The following is a 16,955-nucleotide window of genomic DNA, read 5'->3' as shown; positions in this document are numbered from 1 at the left end:
GCGAATATAAGCAATGCACTGCATAACGAGTGTCTGTGGAGAGGATGTTGAGTGTTATTGCGATATCATACAACGGTCGCGACACCGCTCTCGGACGCTAGACACTACTGTTGTGAGACCACTGCATCGCAATAATGCTCTTCTTAAGTACAGTCCCCTTACTATTAGACTGCTTTTATATCAGCATCTTGTCGTTGAGTTATATTTCGTTGATCTACTTTAATTGATGTAATTAATATTAAATGAAGCGTAAAAAATCATATATGTATTTATAATAAAAGAAGGCAGTCAAACCTAATAAAAGTTTAGATTTTGTTTGACTGCCTTTTTCATCATAATTATTATTTTTAATTAATTTTTCATTAGGTTTGATTGCCTTCTTTCATCAGGAGGAAGTAATAAAACCATTTAAATTAAGTAAGTTTGTATTTAAATTAAGTTAAAAAATATAATTAAAGTACCTACTTAATCATGCTGCGTTCATAAGTATGTCAAAGTAACAATAATCCGAATTATGATAAAAATAAAAGGCGCTGTTCGTGAGTCATCAATAGGCTAAGCAGCCCAGGATAGGAATTTAGGATGAGTGAATTAACCGAAGCATATTTCATCTACACGATAGTAGGGCACGCGACTAAAAATCTTGGCAATCTTTATGAATATGCTTTATTCTCTGATCGAATAGCGGTTGGGGGGTCATCCGGCTGCCAAGCAGCCACTGAGTCGCCGCCGTCGCCGCGAAGTCGCGTCGCGAAGCGGTTTGTTCACCCCGAAATGTAGGATAACGACGTTTGTTACGAGTGTTACTATCACTCTGCGTCAGCCTTTTAACATTGTTTTGCAGCAGATAATGTGTTTAAAGGAATAGCACGTTTGTGACTAGGTACGTTTATGTTCAATGAAAAACGAGCTCTAGATAAAAAGCAACGCTTACTTCTCGCGGTCACAAACAGGTATTAAATTTACCTAAGAGGTACTTTGGCATTAATAATACGATCTTTTATTTTAGAAGCCCCTTCGATAACAAAATGTCTATATGATGGTGACCTTTTTGTAGTTATTATTTAACGTCACCCTAATTTATTATTACCTTCATGAAAAATGATTAGGACCCTACACTTACTAGTGCAGATATAAATATCGATACCTGTTGAATATAGCCGCGGAGTACATAATTTGGCTGCTCAAAGTTCATTTACATAGCAGCTTTTATCCTAAACGGATTCCCGTCACGTTCACTCCATTAGCTGATTTACAATCGGAAATGGCCAGAGAATAAATGCCGTATTTAAGAGAAAAATTTGATTCCTTCCTTCCATTTCGAGGAACAACAGTTTCCTATTATTCATTTTCGTTGCAGAGTACGTTTATGTTTGCAGATGATGACAAGGTGCCAGACGGAATTATGTTTACATTTGTGGCGAAGTAATAATCCGACAGTATTTTTACATCAAACATAATCTCTAACAGGAAAAAACGGACTTAACGAAACAGTTTGAAATGCCATTAAAATTATTTATCACCATGGTTAGAGATGGGTATTGAGTAAATACTCAGTATTTACTCAATATACCCGTAAATACTCGTTTATACCTAAATTGGTGGGTATTAACTATTTAGAGTGCTGAAAGGGGCATATAAATTTGAAATATAGATGTATATTGTAAGCCGCTACTGGATTAAGTACTCAAAATTGTAAGAAATATATATTTAATGGGGACATTCCATACATGTTACTATTTGCCGCAAAAAAAAATTACAGAAATACTTTCTAAAAAAATGTTAGATACATTACAAAAAAAAAAAACCGTTTTTAAAGGCCGAAATAATTTATCCTTCTATAACTTTCAAACCATAGTTCAAGAAAACTATGAAAAAATATCGGGAGATTAGCCGTAGAATAGAGTAGTAAAAAATAATACTTTGAACGTAATCGGTTGAGCTATTTTTGGGTTTTCTTTGAAAAACCCTGAATAAAAGGACTTACGACCTTTTATTCAGGGTTTTTCAGTATGTAGAACATCGATAGAACTTAAGTCCCATATTTTTAAAGTAAATACTTTCTTCTTTAAAACAAAATTGTTAACTACACATTATCAAAAATTGCCTCTCATTGATGATCATCTCATCAAGCATCGTATATGCTTTTTATTATGTACTTATATATATTGTTAATACACGTTAACACACTTCATTAAAAAATAATTTAGTTACTAAATCTCACTTTTTATTTTTTCTAACCAATCGTTTTTACCCACCTAAATGAGTAAATACTAGTATTTATCAGGTGCTTTGAGTAAATACTCAGTATTTTCTCACCCCTACCCATCTCTAACCATGGTGCATCTTCTAACGTTTATAAATTAGTCCAAAGATGTAAAATACTTGTCGATGAGGTTTTTTATTCTGGTCCTCATCAGTAGTTACATATCATTAAATGCTTGATTTATAGATGAATACTCGTATACAAAAATCGCTATAGATATGCGTATAATTAAGACTTGGGTAATTCCCTCAATTCCTCATGAAAACCATCATCAGAACTGGACCTTAACAAAAATGTTGTTACCTTAACCTTACTTGCTCAAACTTAACGGAGAAGACAAATCGCCAAACGTGAATAAGGGTCATTGAGGGTTACCGTTCTGCTCTTCATCAGTAGTTCCACTTCAACAAATTACACTTTTTTAATGAAAATGCCTGATTTGTTGATGAAAACACAAACATATATACAGAGGAAGTATCTATTAAACAGAAAAATATTTCCAAATCGGTCCACATATGACGGAATTCTAAGGTAACAAACTCAAAAAAAAAAAAGTTGAGAACCTCCTTTATTTGAAATAGGGCTTAAAGTTGGTTAAAAATATATACTCGTTTATTAAGAACTATAAAATCGCGGGAGTAGGTATTCGTGGACTAAACGACGTTTGCACCATAGGTACATTAAAACCTCACAAAAAACCTAAATGCATCCATTATACACGTTTACGCATCTTAACGATGTTTTCACTTATTATATTTTCTTCATTGTTTGCTTAATATGCTCCTTATGGTTTTATTCACTGGATTAAATTCCAATAGTGACTTATCTAGTTAGGTCCATATCTTGCCTCTCCCGTATGGAGTAGAGTGTGTGTCTAGCCGGACAAACAGAAATTCAAACTTAGCGAAGAGAACCTGAATAAAGCTGACAGCCATATAATTGTTTAGCTATTGGTATAACGTATTTTTGTGACTAAATTCTCGATACTATTAATCTATATATTCGATAACTTGTACAGTAGTTAATCAAAAAACTTTATAAATATTAGCTACCTAAATATGGTTAGTGACTAACACAATGCAAAGATAAATAAAGCAAAGCGATACTATTTTATCACAGTACTATTTTACTAATAGGGAAAGTGCACCCTGTAAGTACCTAATAGTTTTTTTTATATTATTCTTAAGAGGGAAGTATACCACGTGATCGTCCTTACAAAAAGAGAAAACGTTTTTCCACTTCTAAATATTTTCCTTTTTTTCAAAATTTGCAAATACCAAAAAAATTTTTTTAAAGCAAAACCTGTAAACCTAGAAATATTATGCTGATGGGATCGACGTTAAGATTTAGTTAGTGGTAAACGTTTCCTCCCGAAATGAAACTTTATAGAAACAGCAACGTTATTTTGCAAGGATCGCTAAGCTATTCTTCCCTCTTAACATGATCCATCGTATAATTCTAAACCTCCTTCGTAGATAGGTTGATTAGCTTTTCATTCGACATTCAATGCCAACAGTAACTGGTTAGTTTACTATTCAAAGACATGTCTTTACTGAAACTATTGCACCTACCGACACTATAATTAGATCCTTTCAAAATGCAAAACGAACCGTGTTGCCCGAAACATTCCAGTCACGTGAAACAGGGCCCGCTCAGTTGTTAATTTTCCTGAATACGTCTCACTTGTGTCGGTAATCGAACTCGAAACTTTATGAGTGTGCTATCAAATACACGTGTCTATGGAAGACGGGAGTGGATAGTTCTACAACGAAGTTACCTATACGAGACTATAAACATTCTTGATTATGTAGCTTTCACATCGTATATTGAAAGATACAGTCGACTCGACTGGTGAAAATGGCGATGTTTAACTGATTTGGGCTTTCATTTGACAAAAGGCATTTAGAACTTTAAAAAGTTTTAGGTTGATCTTTGTAAAATTGTTCTATAATATTTATTATAATCTGATGTCCAATGCACACTTTCGTATTTTATACAATCGTGATATAATAGAGAGCTTTTCGGTCGAGTCGAGATAGAGAAGCTTGATTATATCACTATTGAATACAATCCTTTTTCTACGAGCCATCTAATATAATACTTTTGTTTACTATAGCTACATAATTAATGACTGCTACTGCTACATAACTGTATGGAGAACAATATAGATATCATTCTACACAACAACAATATTCACTCAAATCCTGTTGAAATTTGTAACATTTTTAATAATCACTTTATAGGTTCTCAAATACTAGACTCTCCACCAAACAATCAGTCTTGTAGATCCGTCTTAACTGATGCAAATTTTAATACTATTTTCTTAAAACCAGTGGACGAAAATGAAATTTATAAGATAATTGTCATTATCTAGCGGCTACGACAATATTAATACAAAAATGCTTAAGTTATGTGCCTCTTATCTATGTGCTCCTCTTGCCCACGTAATAAATCTCTCATTTATAGGTACCTTTCCACAGGAATTAAAAATCTGTGTTGTGAAACCATTGTACAAGAAAGGGGACAAGCAGGATCCTAATAACTATAGGCCTATCGCCTTAATCCCAATTATTTCAAAAATACTAGAAAAGGCATTCTACTGCAGACTTAATGACTTTTTAACAAAATATAATATTCTTTGCCCTGAACAATTTGGTTTTCGAAAGGGCAAATCAACATCTCTCGCTTGTTTTGACATGGTTAAGTTTATTTCCATCCATCTTTATGGACATGACAAAAGCGTTTGATTTTGTCAATCATTCTAGACTTCTACACAAGCTGGAATTATACGGTGTGAGAGGAATAGCACTTAACTGGATCAAAACTTACTTGGAAAACAGAAGACAATGCACAGAAATTAGCCAAATAAAAGAAACAAAACATACAACACTAAAGCAATCATAAAGGTCTCATTTCAAAACCGTGAATAAAGGTATTCCGCAAGGCAGTATTCTTGGGCCTTTGCTATTCGTTCTCTACATTAATGATCTACCGAAAGCCACTTTGAATAAGAGTATAATGTTTGCTGATGATACAACTTTGATAATCAAATGTAATAACAAAATTGATTTAGAACGTGACATAAATAATTCATCAATTGAAGGACATTATTACCTGGATGCAAGTGAATGAACTACAAATAAATATTAGACATAAACGCGCGACTATTTAGTCCCGCCCAACGCCCGTTTAGTATTTTCTACGGGAGCGCGGTGGCACGTGATTGGTTATTTTTTTATAGTTGATTACAGCGTATCGAAATGAATATTATAGTTGAATTGGGAGCCCATACATGAAAAGTACGCAATTATAGTTTGGTATACGAAATCTTAATTCAACCATTACAGTCGATGGGTAGATAAGGTTCATCATTCAGGAACATTCAGGGTGAAACGCAATCCAGAAACAGTCGCACTGTTTTTGGTTTGACAATGCCTTTTGTAGTATATGTACATTATTTGTAAATTATTAGTACTGAATATTCGATTACGTTGATATAAATACTTATATTATAAGTAAAAATATGAACAAATGATGTGCGTTGCGTTTGTGAATGTATCTACTTAGAATAAATAGAAGAAGGTAAGTATTGTATTCACATAAAGTTAGGTGGGTCAAGGAGGACAAGTAAAGTGCCTTTACCCTTACTCGCTTCTTGTAATTCTAACTAGACAAATACAGAGTGCCTTTCCGTGTAATGAATATCAGAATTTATAAACGAATAAAATATTTTAACTTATAAGATATGAATGTAATTGTCATATTTTCATTCTACAAAATAAGTTTTAAAATGTACTTAACTAATACAAAATACATTAAAACTATTAGCACAATCGGAATAGAACAAACCTTGAAATCTCTGGAATAGTCCTGAAATTTGGTATGTATGTAAATTAAAGGCCCCTTTTTCATTTACACACCATTTGACCTTTGGGCACCTCGAGGAATCGCAGCCATCTTGGGAAATGTGTACCATCCTGAAAAAACTCACGTTTTATTCTAAATCTACATCATCTAGAAAAATATAACGTAAGACAACTTTAAAGCTTAATAAATTCTACACAAAAAAGTTCTATCTAGATATTTTTGCGGAAAAATACATCCTGTTATATAAAATACTTGTTGAATCTAGGTTTAGCGCTTATACACTTCCAGGGGACATTCTCTTAATAGAAAACTCGGAGGAATATGAATTCCACTTTTGTCTATACATTTGTACATGAGTCGCAGTCAACTATCTATACCCGACGGACCCGAGTATTCCCGAGAGTCGGTCAGAGTCTCCGTCGATTCTTCGTCGGTCGGAGTGGACCCCAAGAGATCCGTAGGACTCTCAACTTTGTCTTGCATTCATTGGCCGGCCAGAGTGGAGACGTTAGAGCTATATGCTCCAGGGGCGGAAGTGGGGTATCTTAACGCGAGTTGGCACAGTGTTATCAGCCACTGGGTAGAAAGCGGCGTACACTTCTTGATACCCCTGAGCCGTCTGAGTTTCAGGGACCCATCTAGCGGTAAGTCATCGCCTACCTCGATAACTTGTGAAAACACTGTTATGGCAAGTGCGTGGAGTTCTTTGCAATAACCCAGTCTCATTGTCCATCCAAACTTCAATCTATAGACCATTACACTGTTCACTTTTTCTACAATAGTCCCAATGCCTGCTGCGACCGGTTCATGGGTGTCGGTGTTGCGCCTGTGATTGGGTTCCAGCAGGCGTTCTCTCCAAGGGGCGTCTACGTCGTCCAAAAAAGTTATAAAAAGAATACCCCTTCCAAAACCTCTGCCTGCGGCAACATCGCGTTAGCTCTCTGCATGAGTATTGATATTAGTTAAAATAAATAATCTGCAATTAACAACTTATTAAATAGGCAATAACATTAATTACATGTTCATGAGATCTAATAAATTAAACGTTCTTCATTTTGTACATGGGTAGTAGGTACTCATATCACAAATTTAATTAGCAACAGTTTATTTGCGGTTAATTATTTTAGCATTTTAAAGGCTAAAATAGGTAACGGGCAATAATGCAGGGTTTCGCGCCTTTATACGATATGACTCGAAAATTATTTGATGTTATAGTATAGGGTAATGTTCCGTAATATAAATACAAATTTTATTAAGATTTTAAAGGACTTCCAACCCATTACGCTTTATGAGATACCTTCTTCTCGCTGACAGACCCCCGGTAAAAAACATGTTTCTTGTATGGGGGGTAGAGGGTCGATATTAACCAGCCTCCGTAGCAGTAGTGTCCTGTCCAGTTCTCAGTGCTGATGATCCTGCGTTCGGATTTCGCTAAGGACATATATTTAAGAGATGAGCAGAACAAATTGCTGGGGTCAAGTATAAACTCTACTATACCTACTATCCTAACTAAATTATTTCTTATCTTAGCTTACCAACCGACAGCCGGTCTGGCCTAGTGGGTAGTGACCCTGCATATGAAGCCGATTGTCCTGGGTTTGAATCCCGGTAAGAGCATCTATTTGTGTGATGACTGATGAGATGAGCCTGAGTCATGGGTGCTTTCTATGTATTTAAGTATTTGTATATTATATTTATATCATTGTCTGAGTACCTACCCACAACATAAGCCTTCTTGAGCTTACTGTGGGGCTTAGTCAATTTGTGTAAGAATGTCCTATATTTATTTATTTATTTTGTTTACTTACCAAACCCTTACTTTACTACGTTTTAAAATGAAGATGATTGATATATTAACATTATCTTGCATAAATTACGATTCCATAAACATATAAACATAAAAAATCAACAATAAAAAACTTACGGAAGTTTAAATGTCAGGTCTGAGCTACTTTCTAAAAACACACCGGGACCAGGAGGTCAAAGTATCAATTTCTGTAATCAAATGACTACAGCTAAATCAGGCTATATCTGCACAGACTTGGACGAAGCCAAGTGTGGTAGTACAATAATAAACGTCATATTTTCATAGAAATTTTACATTTATATTGACTTTTATGTTGAATTAGCTTCCTTCGACTCTACTAGTTCAGTGGAGATAATAAATATGTAACTATTTTTAACTAAACCTAATTTTGAATAATTAGTGAAAACTAGTATTAACTGAAAAATCGCAGTTAAAACTTGCGGCGCAATTCGAAGAATGAAATATGATAACGATAAGTTCTCATTTAGATATCGCTTGTATGTCGTATAATTGACAGAAGCAGCTCGATTTAGGCAACCAATGTCACTTTGACGTTAGAAATATCGTAGATCATTAGATAGGTCTTATTGGGATCACAGCGGAATCGAAATACCCGTCTATTTTGACGTGTCGTTTAGTTATAGATCTTTTATAGATCTTTCCAAGATCCTAAACGTGTTTTAATCATTCTTCGAATCGGGCCGTTGTTTTCACTAAGAACGGGTTTTTAATTAATGTACATACATACATGTCGGTTAATATACATGTCGCAGCTAACTGGTAAGTAGCCATCTAATTAGTTGGCTGAAAAACAACCAGCCAAATCATTGATCGCAACGTTTAACCAGATGGCTGAACGTCGTGTAGTTATTAAGTTAATTTGGACATTGATGAATTTGATGTTCGGTTAGGTTATTATTTTATAGTAATTAATAATTTATTTTATTTTATTCGCTCTCGAAGCGCTGCGTCGTTTCTTTTTGAACCCTTATAACTTGGGTTTGGTTCAACAACCAAAATTCTCGGGATATTATGTCAATAGTGGACCTATTAAACATAAAAAGTTTCAATTGCATAGCTTTTATACTGTCGATTTTATTGATATCAATAAGAAAAAGATTTTGTCACTGACGCACTCACTCACTCACTCATTCACTGATGATCATCAAAATTCTTAGGGTAGTTCCTGAAGTCCTAGAAAGCTGAAATTTGGTATGTAAGCTAGTATTAAAGTACACAAAAAGCAAAACAATCTAAAATTTGGAACTTTAACCCCCAAAACCTCAAACAGGGCATCAAATTCGTATGAGGGTTCCGCAAATTTTGATGCTAGAGGTCTGAAAATGTACATATGGACTCCTTGTTATAAATAATAAAACATATATTTCAGGATTTTTAGTAAATTAGGGGATAGATCATTATCATTAACCAACTAAAAAAGAAGTGAAATCCCATCAAAAACATTTTCATGTAAAATGTTGCCAAGATGAACTTGTAGAGTTCTTCACCTTAATCCACTGCAAGTATGAACCCGACTGTACCAATTTTGGTTCTAGGCTGGATGTGAGGGTTTTTTGGAAGTCTAAAACCAGTCTAGCGTTGTCATAACTAAGAACAAATTTAGCTATTATGATTCGAATTTGTCACACTATATTATGAAGACATCGATTTGTCCCGCTAAAAGATCATGAATTGTCTGCTTACGGTCCGAATCGAAGATACTCAAGATACGTCAAACATGTCCTAAAGATACGATATGACGTTTTACTTTGAAGAAAATAATTCTTAAAGTTCGAATTGGGCCTTTTGACAACCGTATTGTTATTTACAGAACTACTTCATGAAATCCTAAAATAGATCGAAATGAGACGAGACGGCTAGTAATAAGTAATTTTACGTATAGTTGCTAGAACTTCCGTCTACTAAGTTTCCATCCTGTATGAAAGTTGGTAAATCAGCAAGAAAATGCAGATTGAAGGAAAGCTATTTCCAACAAAACGCTCCGCATCGGCTCAGAAATTGGTTCCTCTTTTCGCTTCACTGCCCGAAGAAAGTTGCTGCGCTACAACCTATTTTTATTATTTCGTTCCTGTTTCTGTTGTCTGATAGATGTTTGATTTTAATCTCCGGTACAATTTTATTGAGATATGCCACGAGGAAAAACGGCTTGTTCTAGAAATATGGACAGCTCTCTGAGTCTTCTATAATAAGTATAATAATTCTAGATTACTACATTAACATACACATACACTTGCAGCGGTGTAGTCATCGTGTCATTTATTTAACAAGAGGAGAGCGGGGCTGAAAGTGCCGGAGGTAAGTTGTTACGCTGAGAATAAGAACGCAAGTAAACAACGAAGCAAATTGTATGATGATTGTCGCGAAACGTTAGGACATTAGGCAGTTGCAGGAGCAGTTTTCTTAATTGAAAAAAAAGCGGCCAAGTGCGAGTCGGACTCGCCCATGAAGGGTTCCGTACCATTTATGACGTATTTCGGAATTTAGTTTCGGAAAAAAGTGGCTGTGACATAAACGGAGAGACAGACGGACATGACGAATCCATAAGGGTTCCGTGTTTTGCCATTTGGCTACGGAACCCTAAAAACGACTTCACAACTAACTCGATGAAATAATATATGTTTACTTTTTGTTGTAAATAATCATTGAATTCGTCGAATTGCTATCGTTTAGTGTGTGTGAACTCGAAGCGACGGAACAATCAAATCAACAAATCAGTCCCATAGCTTCATCAGCCGGGGTTAGTAGTTCTATTCCGACCGATCACAAAACAATATCACTATTCAGAAATGCAAATAATCATTCTGTTATGTCTACCCTACTTAGTTATAATATATTTAAAAAAAACATAAACAAAAATAACAATTAATAGAATCAGGCGTGACTTTGCGGAAATCCATGCTAATTAATAGATAATATGCTAAATAATAAGAAATATTACTTTGCTAATCCGCGAGAAAATAACGTGCTAGTCAATCAGTGCTAACCCGTTATACTTACTTGCGTATTTTTAACTGGTAGAAAAACAACAGTTTTCGTTTTCTTACAATCCAGTGATTAGCAAATGTAAGCGTGTTAGCTTATAAAAAAACCGGATCGTTCGGAAAACTTGCGCGGCTAGAAAAAAAAACTCTACGACAAAAAACGTTATGTCCCGTTCAAAACGTGATAAATAATCAAAGTTAATGCATGCGATAAAATCTCTTATATAAACTAAGCTTGTGGGCCTTTATTTAAATTTAATTAAAGGCCTTCATTTGGTAAAATTGTGAATTGAATAATAAGTAGGTAGATATCTTTTTAACTATTATACCGCATATGGTAAATAAAAAAAACCTCATTTACTTGCTTTTGTTGAGTTCCCTCTTAAAACAAAAAACAAAGAAAAGTAAATTTATGGAAAACTTTCAACTTTGATTCCGCTGTTCCTATAGTTCTCACTTAAGGAGAATTTAAAAGTGTATGCTCTTAATAATAAGATATTTATTATGTCATGCCTTTATGGATATAAATAAGTACCTACATATTATACATATATGGATTTTATGCGATTGAAACGCTAGTAAAATATTAAGCAGCCCGAATTTATTCATGTGTTTTGCTTAAAAGGAGAATGAAAAATAAAATTGTCCCAACTCAATTTCGTTGTTCTCTTGAACAGACGAAAACCTTATCTCTCTGCCTTTATTATTTTCCAAGTCCGTCCGCAATATTATGCGAGACGGCACGGCAGATGGATCAGAAAACATAAATCTGACGTCTAAACATGTTTGCGCTGAAAACGCTTATTCTTAGAGGATTTTTCTGGCTCTCGTCGCATTGATATTACCGGCTTTCCTTTCTTTTTAGCACACATTACACTAAGTGATATCGACTGTAATCTGCCGTTTAATTAATGTCCACGTCTCGTTGAGCAAAGTGATCACGCAATTAAACGGAAAGCACAGTATCTGCCATTGTTTCCTAATATTATTGACTATATTATAACGATTTTAGTAAGTTCGTACATTAAAAGCTCAATTGCATACTTATAATATCCCACAACTGTAAAGGGTATTTTGCACTTTGTCAAACGATGCGTATCGTCACTTAACTCCCCCAAAATCCATTTCGAGCGCATTTTATTTTGCACCAAAAACCTCTAAAAAGGAACTGAACAACTCATGCATTCATTTTATCACCTCCCCTTACGTATTTATTAGCTTTCATTCTCATAACGGCCGTTCTCACTCTGGGGCTTTGTCAAATTGTCGGCATTCCTTACCCGCGCCGCGCATAGTTCTCACATGCCCGCGCTGCGCGCTACGCCGCCGGCGTTCGACCAATCCTACAACACAATTTTCAAAAAATATTTACCTCTAAAATCTTAATTAAGTATAGAGAAATTGTGGTTATGCTCTTGATTGTTGTAAGATTCCTGCATTTTTGCTCACCCTTTAGATTAAGATTAAATAGCCCATGTAATTTTGAAATACCTACTGATTTTATACCATAAAATGTAGTGTGTTCATTCGTAGAACTATATAATAAAGCCAATATAATTTAAGGTACATATAAATTCATAAAACATTCAATAGGTGTAAATATTTTTTATTGTGGAACGTACCACATTACAATATATAAATTGTATATACCTACAGATGTCAATCACACTGAAAAAATCAACGATGATCAACTCAATGTTTCAATGTTATTGAAGCAGTCTCAAACTTATGAATTATGTTTACAAAATACGTTATTTAATAATCGCATCTCTGTAATTGAAATTGTAATATCTATGTAATATGTAATATTTTATTTAAATAAGGTACAAAAACATGTCAGAAACAATAAATAAAAACTTAAAATTACAATTAATCTAAATACAGACTATACAAAAATAAAACTACACTAAACTAAACTAAATCTAAAAAAGGTCCCTGCGGCAAGGTCCCGATGATGCTGGCTGCGTTACCCCGCTGAACTGCCAGACTGATGCGTTGAGCGAGGTAACTGCCAGCTCTCCGGTCCCCAGTTGCGTCCCTGAGTCTCTTTGAAAGGTCTCTAAAGAGACTCAGAGCGCCAGGACCCCACGGACCCAGGGTCTCGACGCCGAACGGAACAAAACTGTATTCGGCACCGAGACCGCGGTATTTCCCCATAATATGTAATATGTAATTGATTTGTAATATCTAATTGTTTTATTATGTGCTGTATGTTTCCCAATAAATAATAAAATAAATTTACACAAAAAAAAAAAATCTAATGGACCATCTCGCTCTCTTGCACCTAAGCCAGCTTAACGATAAGAATGCTGTAAGAAATTTTGAATATATAATAAAATACTCAGTGCTTCCTCTAAACCTTTATTTGATTACCAAATACTACAGAAATAACCTATGTTCTCACTACTATTAATGGCACCCTCTGTAAATGAGATAGATATTTATTTATACCTGGCCATCTGAGATACTGAGTAAATGGAAACCACTTTAAGCGAGACAAATTTTCAGGTCTCCCGAAGTTCCACTTATTTAGGTGCCATGTGAAAATATATAAAAAAAATGATTTTATAACACTAAAATGAATTACGTAAGTTTGATAGTATACAACTGTTTAGGACCTTCAATGTTTCTAAATTTAGATAAGCGGCGGAAAACGCTTGAAGCGCGCTCTATGCTATATGCGAACTATGTCTGGCTGCCATTAACTTGATTGAATGCACTGGCTTCCCCATTCCTCTGGAGTTGCAGGCGTACATAGGCTACGGAGACTGCTACCATCAGGCGGACCGTATGCCTGTTTGCCACCGACGTAGTATTAAAAAAAAACACTGAAATAATTCAAAACAGAACATTCGTAAATAACTACCCGTAGGAATAAGACACTCATACGAACAGTTCTAGCAGGACATCCGTGTACATTTTTATATTAAAGGAAAAATGGAAAAATTCCTCGCTTCCGGCAATACTCGCATTTGTGACCTTATAAAACACCAGTCCGGTCACTACTACAATGTCTAACAACTGGTTCTCTAAATTATTGCCGAAAGTTATTTTGGCGAATGTCATTTCGTAACAAATTTTTCGCATAATTTATTTTCGCCGAATGATCAAGTAACAACTTAACACAATAATTCTTATTATTTCCCAACCTAACAGTTGTGAATGTTTGGAAAGGGAACGCCAAATACTTTCCGATTTAATCGACCCTCGAACCGAACCAAAGCTTGCGCGCAAACTATGTATATGTATGTACATATAATGCTAAGATGCTTATTTATATATAGTTTTATTAATAGTTTCCCACCCCTCCACCAGATGTCTTTCGCACGTATTAGAACTAGAGGCTTATTCTAATTGTAATAACAGGTTATGCATTAGATCTGGATTTGTTCTGGCAATTTGTCAATATCAAAAGTGACGATTCTTTAACCAGAAACTTCACTTTTGACACTAACAGACCAAATACATAACACATACAGATCGAATTTACAACCTGTTATTACAATCAGAATAAACCTTTTAGACGTAGACATTGCAGTCCATAAAAGTAATATATTACCATAAGTCGCTTGTTCAGTCCAATGGATAAGCTTCTGGTCTCCCCAAACCTTCACAAAACTAATAGCAAATATTTATGACAAACATTACCCAAGCCTTTTAGAATTAGGGAATTTTAGTCGTCAGTAGAAAATAGATTGTGTTTGACATGAAGTTGATCAAGTTGATAACGAAGAGTTTTTATATTCGTAATAAAAAACTTGAAATTTCTGCTACTTCTACTTTAGAAGAAGCGACGATTTTCCATATATATATGCATCTCACGCGCATGAATTATTGCAACCCAATGTCACATTAAAACAAGATCAACTTTTTATCAAGTTGTTAAAACAGAATCGGCCTCCAGAAATAATTGTGTTACAAATAGTTTTTATTATTTAATTATCATATCACAACTGCCGTGTCACGCCCGACTCCGTTAACTCGAATAACATGAGTTTCGGATAACCTGTCTAAATCGTCTTTAAAACCGATAAATATATGTCTTCTAAACTAAAATTTTGCAAATCTTAATTATGTACTGAGAAAAGTATATGACTAAGTCATGTAACTTCTTCTTTTTTGCCAACGGCATTCATAACTCAGTTAACTTGAGTTGCATAATATATGCATGACTGACACAACCATAATATCACCATTGTTTCTTAAGAGGGAATATACCACGTGACCGTACATACAAAAAGAGAAAACGATTTTCCACTTCTAAATATTTTCCATTCTCCATGATTTTTTACCTGACTGCCAAAGGGAGGAGGGTAATCTTTTTCGAGTGTATGTATGTATGTCTGTTTCTTTGTGGCCTCCTGTGGCTATGTAGTGATGGATTTTGATGTATGAGGTATCGTTAGATTCGTCTTGATCACGGGAGTGTCATAGGATTTTGGGGGTAGCTAAAAAGTTATAAATAAAAAAAAAATATTATAAAAAAACAAAAACCCGACTGCACACTAAAAAAGAGGAAAACAAGCCCCACAAGAATATTGTTGTTGATGGTAAGTATCGCAGGCGGGGACCAACAACCAAAATGACTATAAGTAACCCTCTATTAAGTAACCCTTTGTTTGTTTTGTTTTCTTCTTTTTAGTGTGCAGTCGGGTTTTTTGTTTTTTTTTTTTATAATAATTAATTATTTTATTAGTATATTATTGGTACAATGAGAAACTAGGTTTATAGGTTTTTCTTTTTAAAAAATTATTTTTCAGAAGTGGAAAAAGGTTTTCTCCTTTTGTATGGACGATCACGTGCTTATACTTCCGTCTTAAGTTACCGGAGTTAGGCAAAAATATTAATTCGCTTGATTATAAATAAAATTCACGTTTTATCTAGTAAATATGGTAATGTGTATGCACATGCGGAATTATCCTTTCTGCTTAATGCAGGTATTGGTCTGGTTCTATAGAATTAGTTTTTAGGCTAAGACTTAATTCTATAACCGAAAATAGAATTTTCTTTACTACCGGGGCCCGTACATTTCATGCCGTTGACGGAAAAATGACGTCATGCTACATAGAGTATGATTCCAATTAGTCTTTTCGCAATAATTAATAATTTGTCAACCTCTTTTGTTAATTAATACAGATACTTGACACTCAGTACAGAAACGTCTAACTTTTACCTTATTGTCACACAACAAAATAATAGATTGTTAGTTTATTATTTAAATAATACAATATTTATGATTTTTAACAGTGTAACAAGTAATTTTTTACGCGTCAATATGTTAGCTACCAAAATTTGTAGTGTTGAAAAAAACTAGCTGCATGTGAAATTACGTTATTTTTACGTCAACGGTATAAAACACTTAACTAACTACTAATAAATGATTATTATAATCTAACCCCCTTATTCATAAACGTATACTAAAGTTACGATGCCGCTAATAATCGTTTGTCCCTTTCCATCATACCAATACGTCGGAAATGGATAAATGGGCTAAATGTATAATAAATATTTACTTTCATAAGTTGATGATCAATAACTTTTTCACGTCAGCAGCTCGAACAAGGGTAATTTGCTACTAAAAAAAAGTGAACGAAGTTGCATTTTGCTCACTGAGTGAGACCAATAACATTCAAGCGACCTTTATATTTGAATGTCATTTCAACGAGCGGGGCCTAATACAAGTTCGAAATATTTGGATTCTACGAGTATTGTCTTTCTCCCTTTCACGTCATTACCAAAAAGAAAGAGACAAAAAATTTCATACGTAATTCAACGGTATATTGACAGTTTATAATATACCCCCTAAATTAGTCAGACCGCATCGTTCCAAAACACCTTACGAGATTCGTAATAATTAATTAATGAAATAAAAGTTTAAACTTGAATAAACACGCCATATTTTACCTATTTCATTGTACAATCCAAACCATTATCTTAACAAATATACGCAAAGTAAATAATTTTACTTTTAACGATCTCTACTATAAGTAGTTGACGGATAGTTGTATCCACA

Source organism: Cydia pomonella, chromosome 3, assembly GCF_033807575.1.
Source record: "Cydia pomonella isolate Wapato2018A chromosome 3, ilCydPomo1, whole genome shotgun sequence".
NCBI classification, from domain to species: Eukaryota; Metazoa; Arthropoda; class Insecta; order Lepidoptera; family Tortricidae; genus Cydia; species Cydia pomonella.
This window is presented reverse-complemented; position numbering follows the sequence as displayed.